Below are 12,702 nucleotides of genomic sequence, written 5' to 3'. Positions count from 1 at the left end.
TGCCCACATTACTGATGCCATTTGTAATCAATTGAGGCTCGCAAATACTCTGAAGAATCTCTGTGGTGGGGTTTCCTTTTTCACAAGGCAGCTAGGTGATAGCAAAACAAAACCAAGATGGGAGGACTTCTTAGAGGAGAAAGCACTGTTCTTTATGGTTTCCTTGGACTGTAAAATACGCATATAAGCAAAACAAACTACCCAGAGTTCCATGTCACTACACTGATACACCACACACACACACACACACACACACACACACACACACACACACCCCTCAAGCAAAGCACACTGATGTAAATAGGGGATGCAAATTTCACACTGCAATACCTATAAATGATGACTCAGCAATAGTATTAATTCTTTACAATCATGTTCACGCTAAACATCTATAATACATGACCTCTTACATCTCAGTAATTGCTCAAAGACCACAGCCCCTTCAAGGCCAATGAAACTGTCTCCATATGCCAGCATATGATCCTCCCTGGGTACCTAAGTTCCCACAATATGTATGACCTTTCTCAGTGTGAAGGAGCCAGGCAAAGCTCCCAGCTTGGCTGTGCTAGAAGGAGCGTTGCCAAATAAACACAGGATGCTCAGTGAAATTTGAAGGCAGATAAACCATTTTCAGAATAGGTGTATCCTGTGCAATATTTGAGACATAATTATACTACAAAAAATAATAATAACTTAAATGTAACTGGCCATGCTGCATTTTTATTTTTAAAATCTGCCAACTCTACTGAGAAGAGTTCAGGCAAACCTATACCAAAGAGCTGAACCAATCAACTAGATTAGGGAAGTACGGGAGGGCAACATGAGACCTAGCCCACACTCCAGTCCATTTTCTACCAGCCACAAGTGGAAGCGAAATTTAAAGCTAAGCTCTTGGTAGGTACATGTGATCTGGTGCTTTGGTAAAACACTTTTCTCATGTGTATTCATTATTTGTTGGAAAATTCTAAAGGGAGAAGAATGGAATTGTCAATAGAGGCTCCATCTTTCCTTGGGCATAAATTGTCAAAATATATCAAGCATTGTCACAAATATATTGTGAAAAAAATTCAAGAGGTTTCCCAATACTGCTAAATATCTGGTAACTTTAAAATTAATGAAAGAAAAAAAGGAGGTTTGATAGAATTTGTATTTGGGTCTCTGGAATTAAACCAAATCACTGGGAGGCACTAAGAAATATCTGAAAAATGTAGCCATATTAACATCAGTATCTCTTGTTTTTAAACATTTAAAATCATGCTTTATTTTAAATATTTTGTTATTTCTAATATCATACGTGAAATGGAAAAAATGCTGAAAAAAAAACATTATTTTCCCCCTGAAGAGTTCTTGATTTATATAACATTTTTATTATAAGGCTATAAAGAAAAGAATATGATTTTAACAAATCACTCACTAAAATACAAATGAGTGTCATTTCCTTCAAATAAAGGAGAATATAATGTATTTTGATAGTGTTCTCATTATTCAAGCATTTTAGAATTCTTCATGTGGAATCTCCACAGGACCCCCATCTGAAGTTCTTTTGATTAGTGTTAGCATTTTCTCCATTTAAAAGTATATTTCATTTAAGGAATGACTGTCATTTGGAATTATGCCTGGAAAATAAAGTGTTTAATCTAACTGGGTAATACTGTCTTTTGGCTAAAAATATTTGACTAAAAAGAAATGATATTGGCTAGGAATCTGACTCTAAATAAGTTCAAGACATAGGTGTATGTTGTCATTATTTTAAATGTGATACTCATCAATGACCAACTTGGAAGGAATATGCACGTTTGATTTTCAAGGTATCTCATACATACAGTGGGTGTCAAAAAAAAGCATACACTTTTTAAGAAAGGAAAACTGTATTAAAATTGTAATACTTAATATATACTGATAACAAAGGATGAATACAAGTCACGTTTGGCTTCTGCAATTACAAGAGATGCTCAAAGTGGTTACCATCAGCGCCAGACACTTCTGATTATGGTGAACTACTGCTTGAGCAACATTGATCAAAGTGTCCACTTCTATACATTTTTTTTGCATATATATATATACACACACATACACCAGGGTGCCAAAAAAATGTATCCACATTTTGAGATGTTATCTATGCTCAATCAGTAGTTTGCTGTAATCAGAAGTCAAACGTGACTTGTATTTACCTTTTGTTATTGGTATATATTGAGTATTACAATTAATACAGTTTTTTCCTTTCTTAAAATGTGTATACGCTTTTTGGCACCCTCTATGTGTGTGTGTGTGTGTGTGTGTGTGTGCGTGTGGTATGTGTGTGGGGGGTGTGTGTGTGTGTGTGTGTGTGTATTTGTCATTAACTGTAGAAAGAGATTTGTTTTGCTATCACTTAAGCAAACACTCCAGAAATCGCTTGGAAATGTTGAAACTCTTCATTGCAGGGCCACCGTGGGAGGTGATCAATAAGGTAGTTCACATGATACCTGTCTAGAGGTAGTTCTTTATAAAGGAAATGCCACCTTCCCCGTGGCCTGGCTTCCTTGGTCTTTAGAGTTGAATGGTGCTGGATACCATGGTAACACCTAGAAGTACATACTGCAAATGACAAGAGTAGCAAATGTTGGCAGGATTTTGACAGTAGAACTGCAGGGTCTGAGGAAAAGAGGCCTAAATACAGTTTTGTCATAAGTCAGAGGAAAATCTCAGTGTCAGATAGTAATTTATCAGTCAAACTCTCTACAGAACATTGTTCTTGATCTGATAAACAATATTAGACTACAAATATGAAGCTCAGGGAAGTTTCTGCTCCTTATTAAGAAATAAAATGAAAAAGTAAACTTAAGATGTCTTCTGTTGAAGGCTGGTTTGTGTGCCAAGGAGTTTATGACTAAACTTTCCTGTCTTGAATAAAAATGTCTTTTATGAACAAATATTACTCTGATGACATTTTTGGAGGAGAGAATTTTTTCTTAACTTTATTTTCAGAGTAGTTTTAGGTTTTCAGAAAAATTTTACAGAAAGTACAGAATTCTCTTATACCCATCCCAATGTCTCACACCCTCCCACAACACACACACACACACACACACACACACACACACACACACACACAGAGCTTCCCTTATCAACGTCCTATATTAGTGGTATTAGTGTGGTGCATTTGCTACAACTGATGAATGAATAGCAATATATAATTATTAACTAAACTCCATAGTTTTCATTAAAGTTCACTCTTTATGAACAGTATGTTGTACATTCTATGGGTTTTACAAATACATAATGACACATATCCATCATTATGGTATCAAACAGAATAGTTTTACTGCCCTCAAAATGTCCTGTGCTCGGGTCAGCCGAGTGGCTCAGTTGGTTAAGAGCTCGCTCAAGAGTGAGAGCTCTGAGCAACAGCGGTTTGAGTCCTGGCCCGAGCTGAGCTGGATGGCTCAGCTAAAAAGAAAAAATATCCTGTGCTCCATCTGTTCATCTCACTCCCTTTCTCTCCGAACCCAGGTACCACTAATCTTTTTACTGTCTCTATAGTTTTCACTTTTCCAGGATGTTCTATAGCGGAATCATACATTATATAGCCTTTCAATACTGGCTTCTTTCACTTAGCTGTATGCATTTAAGGTCTCTCCATGTCTTTTCATGGCATGCCAGATTATTTCTTTTTATTGCTGAGTAATAGTCCATTGCCTGGATGTACCCAATTTGCTAATTAATTTACCTACTGAAGGAAATCTTGGTTGCTTGAGAGTTATTTTTAACTACAAAAAGATGGTGATTTCTTTTAAAACCTTATCTCAGGAAATCACCTCATATTCTAGAACTTTTTTGCATTTCTTTTCTTGGATATCATTTCTTTTCTCACCTGCCATTTATAAGGAACTTTAATGGTGCAGAATACAAGTCTGGAATTTATAGTAGTGAGAGATTTTGTTACAGTCTGTTTCCGCCACATTCGCAGACTCTACCAAACTTGCACACAATACAATTGGCAACGCAACCTTTCCTTGTTATCTCTTTTGTTTCTTGATTCTGTCCCACTTCCTCACCATCTCTCAATTGGACTATCACTATTGTATGCTAACTGGGTTTTCTCATTCTGGCCTTGCCTTCTTCAAAGAGTATTCTCCAGGCCTCTGCCAGTGACCTACCTAACACGCCAATGATCCTATTTCCCGGTGTAAAATTCTACAGAGATGCTCCATTGAATTCAGGATAAAATCCCAAATTGGAAGCACAACATCAAAGTCACTTCTGATAAGGTCAATGCCTCTTCGTAACCTTCTCCTTTTCTTCTGTAATTCTGAGCTACATTTGGTTCCTTAACTGAGCGTCCCTGTTTTTTCACTGCTGTTCCTGCTCCCTGAATATTCTCTCTCTCCCTCATCTTTTACTCTCTAGCACTTGCTACCAACACAGATGTCACTTCCAGGGAGCATTCCTTGGAGTCATCACAGTGTTTTACACTGTATTGTAAAACTTTCTCTTTACTTTAGCCTTATTAGATCTAATTCCTTGAGAGAAGAACTGATGTAGATTTTAAATTTCCAGTGCCGAGCCAATAAACTTCACCCCCATGTAAACCTTTTAAACAAAATTAAATTTTCATGCTCCTAAAATTCTGTGCGGGAGCTCAATAGTTCAACAAAACAACAGCAAAAATACCAAACAATTAGTTTCCTAATCAACGCAAACTGCCTTTGTAATGTTCAGTGGTAGGTCATGTTTATATTTTTATTCAGTTCTCACAACACCACTCATATATTGTAAAGGATGCATTGGCTGCCTGTCTCACAAACCTACCTATAGCATCTTAAGCAAATAAAAGGTTTATTTTTGGTTACACAACAAGATGCCCAAATGCAGGCCATGCAGGGCTGGCACAGTAGCTCCACTGTGCTATCAGTGCCCCAGGCTGTTTTATCTCTCTGTTCTGCCATCCTCAGGAAATGGCTTTCCTTGTCACCAGTACATGGTCACAAAGTGGCTGCCCCACAGCCATCTTCCATCTCTTCTTCCAGTCCAAAAAAGTGATGAGGAGAGTGGACAGAATCCATAAAAGGAAAGCCAACTTTATAATACAGTCCCAACAGAATTTTTTTTCTCTTTCCTTTTCTTTTTTTTTTTTTTTTCCTTTTTTATCTCACTGGCCAGAACTGGCCAAATAATTTCCCCAGTTGCAAGGAAGTTGGGAAATGTATTGTAACTACCCATGATAACAGTCTGAGCAAAGTCGTATCTCTATCAGTTTGGAAAAGAGGACCATGAACAAGCAAGTAACAGTGTCTGGCATAAGAGATTAAGCAATATTGTTATCCCAAGAGTAACCAAGAGAAGTTATTTGTCTCATCAGTCCAAATGATGGGTACATAATAAGAACCTAGGTATCTAAAGAGAACACCCATATATTTAATTAATGAAAAGTTGTATCCATAATTACATAGATGTTAACCCATTACACACCTGCCACTGCTTTCTTCTATAGGCTGGGCCATTCTGGATAATTAACTTTTATTGTAATTGTACTTAATAGACTAATAAATTAAGTCATCGATTGAAAGTTTCAGTGGTATCTCTTCTGGAGTGAGAAAAGCTCAGTTTTGAAACTCAAATTCCTACCTTCATTCTCCAAATGTTAAAAGAGTCCTTTGCCACCCATCCCAGCATCTGTCTGAGCCTTGAGAGCTAGGAACAAAACCCACAAATGTAAATAGTTACACAACTGTTTTCTCCCTTTGCTGTCATAAGATGTTCATTATGTAACTGGGGAAAAAGAAAGTAAAACAAATGTATGTAAAACAAAGTGATTGGTGCTAGGACTATATTGTATGTGCAGCAAACTAAAACTTATAAATGAAGATAATGAGGCCATTTAAAAAGAGTGCTGAAGTTACTTGCCAGTAATGGAATGACCTGCCAAAGAAAAACACATAAAACACAGCAAAACTAATTTTATATTAAAAAGGAAGGGGTGGAAACAACTTCCCATTAGATTATTTTTTTTGCATAAATAACCACAGTTAGTAAATATATAATCAAATGATGTTTCAGGTCATAGGAAATTCTTTATAAAACTTTGTAAGACTTTCTGAATTTTTTCTGAGCCTTTGAGATTAGGTAAAGCCTGAGAAAATGTCCTTGGTTCATTTCCCAGAGGATATAAATTCTGATTATATAAATTCATACTAATTTCCTTTAAAAAAAAAACCCTGCTGAGATATGTGTGTGTGTGTACACACACACACACACACACACACACACACACACACACATTTTGGTCATTATCTAAATGAGCACACAAAAACGTATTTTCAGTGATTTTTTTTTTGCCCCCTAGATTATGGGAGTCACAAGAGGTTTCTTTGTGTTTTTTTCCTCTGTATGTTATTTAGGGTTCTTTGAATTATATAAAATTATGATGTACTTTTTATTATAAAAAGAAAGTGTTCCGTGAAGGAAGGAAGGATGCAGTGTAAGCCGCTCTTCGTTCCACCGTCACCTAGAGCACAGCTCGCCATGTCCTTACGTGCCGTTTGAGCCGTGTGGGACACACAGATTAGCAGAGATAATGTCAGACACATAGTTACAAACTATAAACACCGCTTGGCATTTTTATTTTGAAAATGGGCTTGTAGCAGCCAGTTGTTTTACAACGCCACAACTTATGTCCTTAATAACACTATTTCTAAAATTTTTGGAAGAGTGGAATTTATTCTACAGTGAATACAACATCCCCGCCCGACTCAGGGAAGTCTTTTTCAACTTGTTTTCAAGTTAATACCTTGGTATCAAAACCTTATAATTAAAAATGCTGAGATGCCCGGAAGTTAATGAAGAGTACAGTAAGCATGCTGCAGAAGGAACATTTTTATGGCTCTCGTGCACAGAGCACTTGAGGCTAATTATTTTCAGACCTGCCAGTGAATGAAAAGTTGTCCTGAGAGACTATTCACTTTTATGACCTATTCAGAATCTATGGAGCTACCTCTGAGCTAGTTCTCCTTGGCTTTTCAGCTTTTGTGGCTCAGAGAGACGTCTAATGAATTAATTTTAAGTTTTTACTGAACCATGTCCTTTCATAACCTGATCTTACGATAACCAAGGCCAGGACAGGGATGATATGAAAGTTAATTTTCCGGAACGGCCCAGCCTGGTAATCACAGAACTAAGGGTAGTGCCACGCCTGAATACTTTAGACCAACTAGAGGAAGCTGAAGGATTTCAAGTGTACTTTCAGTCCAAGGTGTCTGTTGTGGGGTCATTAGAAGACCAGGGAGTTGGATGATTGACTTAATACAGGAAGTGATGCCTGACTTCCTGTAACACACTCACGTACAGAATTCTGTCAATTTTTTTTCCCCTCAAAAACGGATATAAACTGGCTGGCATTTTCTGTAATGAAAATATACAAGGCTAGCCTTTTTTAAAACATTTAAGCACATTAATTTTCCAAGGAAAAAATAAATGTGTGAGTTATAGCCCTACATAATGATGGTATAAATCCATTTGTCTCTTAATTTAATAGGGGATGTTATGCCTTAAAAACACCAAATAAATCAAAGTAAATAAGCTAAAATAAATCAAGCACAGTTATCCACATGTTGCAATAATCTAAGCTGGACATTTTGCAATTGGATAACTTTGATCACATTATTCTCTTTAGATTTTGAAGTCTCATCCTATACCTTGTATGATGTTTTCTTTCCTGTGAGAAAAAGTAAGTTTATTAAAATTAGTCCCACTAAACTCTGTGTGTACTTTTTGAAAAACTAAATTTCACATATTAGCATGAATAGAATATAATACTTGCAAAACTTTGCCATGTTTACAGGTGTCCCTCCTGGCTACTTAATGCTGTTTTTAAGAGTTAGAGATGTATTTGACTATTAACCTTCTTTAAATGAGATAGAAAACCTAGGATTGGAGGTCAGCTCTACCAATCATTTCTGCCACTAGAGAGGTTATAAAAAAGACTACAATATTTTCCTCCTTGAAGCTCATGCCAGATTACAGGCAAAATACTCTGTCCTTACTTTAATGTGGTATCAGTTCCAAGTCCAGATTTTCTTGACCAATTGAATAACACACACACACACACACACACACACACACACAAAGTTATAAGAACGAGGTTGTAATACATGAATGTTTGGTTACGTTTACTTGAGAAGAGGCTTGGAGCCAGCTGGGTGGCATGTTGGTTAAGAGTTAGCTTGGGAGAGTGAGCTCTGAGCAGCAGGGCCCTGGTTCGGATCCCACATGAGGGCCAGTGACACTGAACCCTTTAAAAAACAAATAAACAAAAACCAAAGTACTTGAGAAAAGAATAAAACAGCAATTTAAAAAATCTTTTGAAACATCAAAATGCGTGTGATCTTACTAGGTGGTAAATAGAGGAAAATATATAGTATCAAATGCTTATGTTAGTAAAGAGGAAAGGTTGTATATCAGTGATCTTAGCATCTACCTTAAGAAACTTAAGAGAGAAGAGCAAATAAAATTCAGAGCAAGTAGAAGAAAGGAAATTACAAAGACCATAAGTCAATGCATAAAGAGTATAAATTAATGAAACAGAAAAAGATAATGAAAATTAATTAAACCAAAAACTAGTTCTTTGAGAAGATCAATAAAATTGATAAGCTTTTGGTCAGACTAATTATATTTAAAAAATAAGACACACAAATTACCAATATTAGGAATTAGAGAAGGGACATCAATATAGATTCTGTAGATATGCAAGACCTGTGTACAGAAAATTACAAAACATTGATGAAAGAAATTAAAGCCTTAAATAAATAGAGCAATTTATCTTTTTCATGGGTCAGAACACTCAATATTGTTAAGATGTCAATTGTCTTCACATTGGTGTATAAATTTAACATAATCTCAGTCAAAATCTCTGTAAGCTTTTTTTTGTGTGTGTATTAGCTGAGTCCAAAATTGATATGGAAAAGCAAAGAAATTGGAATAAGTATTGTAGTTATTAATAATTGCTCTAAAGTAAACCAGGATGCGTTTGGTGGTGGTGTCATCTAGTAGTATGTAAACAGAATTTTAATTTCAATGTGTGGTTAAATTTTCAGTATAAACAGCAATAATTTGTCTCTCTTCCATTGACTCTTTCAGATGCAATGTAACTTATACCCCTTTCAAATAGTGTATGCAGAGTGATTGCTAATAAAATTGAGCGCACTGGGACCAAAGAGGCTAGGGACAGCTAACTCCTTCAATTTCAATGATGGAAGGAGAAGTGTTTGTCACTCTTACCCCTGCTAATTCCTTGGTTCACCAGCCAGTTATGCCACAGGCTGCACTATGGCCTCTGAAATGCATGCAGCTAATTGGACACCAACTGACAAGGTCAGGAGGAAACATGGCTAATGAGAGATTAGGTACCTGCGAAATATGCATGGGAAGTGGAGGCAGAGTAGTCCTACAATAGAGCTCAGAGAAAATGGCCTAAATGCTCTTGCTACTCTATGGTATATTATATTGCATAAATCTACAACTGTTAATTTTATTGTTTGGAGACACTTTTTTATGTTTCAACAAATGTTTTCAGCCGTAAAGAAGTACTTTCAAAATAGCAAAAAAATTAGGTACTGAATTCCAAAATTCTCATGAACATTGATGACTGTGTAAGTGCATAAAATGTTTCTAGACATTTTTACTTTCCACTATAGATCCCTATAGGGGCTGTAGCAATAGTAATCTGTTTAAGAAAACTCAGCACCTATTCAAGGCTTAACGGATATTTTCAGAGAACTGTACCTAAAGCTGACAACTGGGCATGTGTGTTTACATAACAGTTAGTGAAGTCTGATTTTTCATTTTACATCAAATGACTGTTCTTCCAATGAATGTGGCTCATTTCAATTTCAAGGTATTCTGTAGACGTGCGTAAAAGTAAAGTGCTGGTTTTTAATATGTTGTCTCTATTAGCAAAGAACAATTTCACAGTTAAAGTATGCCAGTTTTGTATCCATGTCATCAGATACTTAAGAAGTTAATTAATTAACATATTAATTCATTTTAATCTAATTTATGAAATAAAAAAACTTTTTGTAAGTTCATTTGCTTGAAGGTGAAACATCTGTAATTGTTGTGGATGCTCTAATTCAGGTAAACGTTCAACATTAAAGATAAATTAATTTTGTAATAATAGCACAAATAAATATTTTAGTGAATCAGATTGGCATAGTAAAACAATATGTTTACCACATTAAAAAATCCTTAATGCACAAATTTACTTGGAATTTGTTATGGTGCACACATAACCATAATTGTGTCCACATAATTTGTGATATTCTATCAGCCACAAAAGGACTTGAGGCTGTAAAGGTACACATCCACCATTATAATAGAACTACATATTTTTTGGACAAAGTACATCTGCAGAGAAGTACGTACTTTCTCTCCTTGCTTTCTGTCATCCATAGAATCTTAGAATACAGGAACGTTTCAGTCTCTGAAGAACTCTTCTGTAAAGGAAAACTATCTTACAATGTTGTAGAAAGAGTTTTATAAATTAGTTTGAAGTATTTGATAGAAGTACTCATGACTAGAGCACCAAAAGTCTTTAATGTTGGAAGATTTAGATAACTGAAATTACTGAATTGTAACAAGCTTATAAAGAGCAACATTGAAATTTATTCTTATAAAATCAGGGAGGAACTAGCTCAAATATTGTATGAAATATAATCTTCAAATTCTATAATTTTCCACTGTAATATTTTGATCTGTGAGAAGGCTCTTCCAACACATATTTTAAATTAAATGAACTTATATCCTGTGGTGAGATTGAATAAAATTAACTTGCCTACGATTTAGCAGCATCTAATTCTGTCATTCAAAAGAATTATATATATCGATCATTTATTTTACAGGTTTGCTTTGTTGAAAAATTATAAAAGAAAAGAACAATGAAAAGAGGCAAAAGAGAGTAAACTATGAAAAACTTGTGCTGAAACATTTGGACATTTCAATATAAAAATTAGAATTGAGACTATCTTCCATTTAGCAGAATTTGCTCTGCAGTTACTGAGAATCTTAATATCCCTAATGAATGCATTCTTGACTAAAAATTATGGAATATCAAAAAAATTAACGTTTTAAACAACTTAAATGTATTAAATATAAAATGTAACTTTGCAGAAGATGGCAGCAATTTTATGAAAAACAAAACAAAACATCACAAAAAAATTTCTTCAGAAAAATATGACATAGTATTAGGGACATATAAAGCTAAGGAACTAATTAAAGTATATGAATATACATCAAGAATAACCTTGTTTATCTAAAATGTTAAATATCACTTTAAGGTTTGGAGATATATATTATATTTTAGGATCAATTTTAATTTTGAAAATTGTTTTTGAACAGGTCCACTTATATAACATAATTGGTCTATGAATTAATATTTCAAAAACTGTATACTTTAAATTATTTTAAGATTGCCCTTATTCTCAAAAGTACCCCAGCTTAGCTGATGTGACCACATCACCATCACAGACAATATTAACTGCTCTACACTTTGTACATATGTCCCATATCATCAACTCATTATCTCTGTAAGGAGCACAGTACCATCGCTATTTTATAATGAAGATACTGAGAATCAGGAATTTTATCACCTGAGATCACACAACTAGTTAGTGGCTCAACATAACCCAGGATTTTCAACATTTGTTAAGAATAGAATCCTCTCACCATTTTATTAAGATCATCTTTCAAAGACTCTGATACCACAGTAATGAATTGATATTAAAAATTAAATACTTCTTTAAACAATTTCAATTTAAATGTAGTATGATTCATAGGAAAATGTTCTCAAAACTCCAATAAATTTTAATTGACCTAATAAATCTCATACTTTTTATATAAATGTTTGGAACATTTAAATATTACAAAGCTCCTGGCGTACTAAACAGAACTAGTAGTATAGAAAGCATGAGGCACTATTCAATTTGAAAATCAGTTAGTATTTTGGTAACAAAATGATCAACAAGTCATTAATTACAAAAAAATATATGAACTCTAATTAAGAAACTGTTGGCAAATAAAATTAAAGTAAAAAAAAATGTAGCTCAAAGTCTTATTAAAGAACAAAGCCTAGAATGTGTAAGACCTCCCAAAATGCTAGCTTTCTTTATTCTTTACTAATCCATAGTTTCTATTTTGTTTAGCCGCTTTGCTGTTTTAATTAAAAGTTAAAATACTATAGATGAAATGTTCAACACCTGACTGACAATATTCAAGTAATTACTCCAACAAAGTTTAATATTTTCCCTGAGAAAGTTAAAGCAATGTAGGAGTTTGATACTATCTATGAAGAAATAGCTGCCTAATTCAAATGTCTGAACTAATCGGTTTGGGTTCCAGACCAAATTGATAAAATAAGAATGGTCCAGGAAGTCATACTTTTTTCCTATTCAAGGTGCTTAATGTGCTCCTAAAACTTCTTTAAAATGAGAATAGTAAGGTAAAATAACTTACAAAAGATTGAATACAAGATGTAGTACTATAGTGACTTTGTGCTTTATGTATAGTTCTCTCTTTTTAAGATATCCTCCTTTATTCATTTTTTTATTAGTTTCAGGTGTACAGAACAATACAATAGGTATATTTTCACCCCTCATAAAGTGACAACACCCCTCCCCCAACCCACCTCCCCCACCCCCGACATGATACATATCTATTACAATTTAATTGACT

This window comes from Hipposideros armiger, unplaced genomic scaffold (assembly GCF_001890085.2).
Source record: "Hipposideros armiger isolate ML-2016 unplaced genomic scaffold, ASM189008v1 scaffold_207, whole genome shotgun sequence".
NCBI lineage: Eukaryota > Metazoa > Chordata > Mammalia > Chiroptera > Hipposideridae > Hipposideros > Hipposideros armiger.
This window is presented reverse-complemented; position numbering follows the sequence as displayed.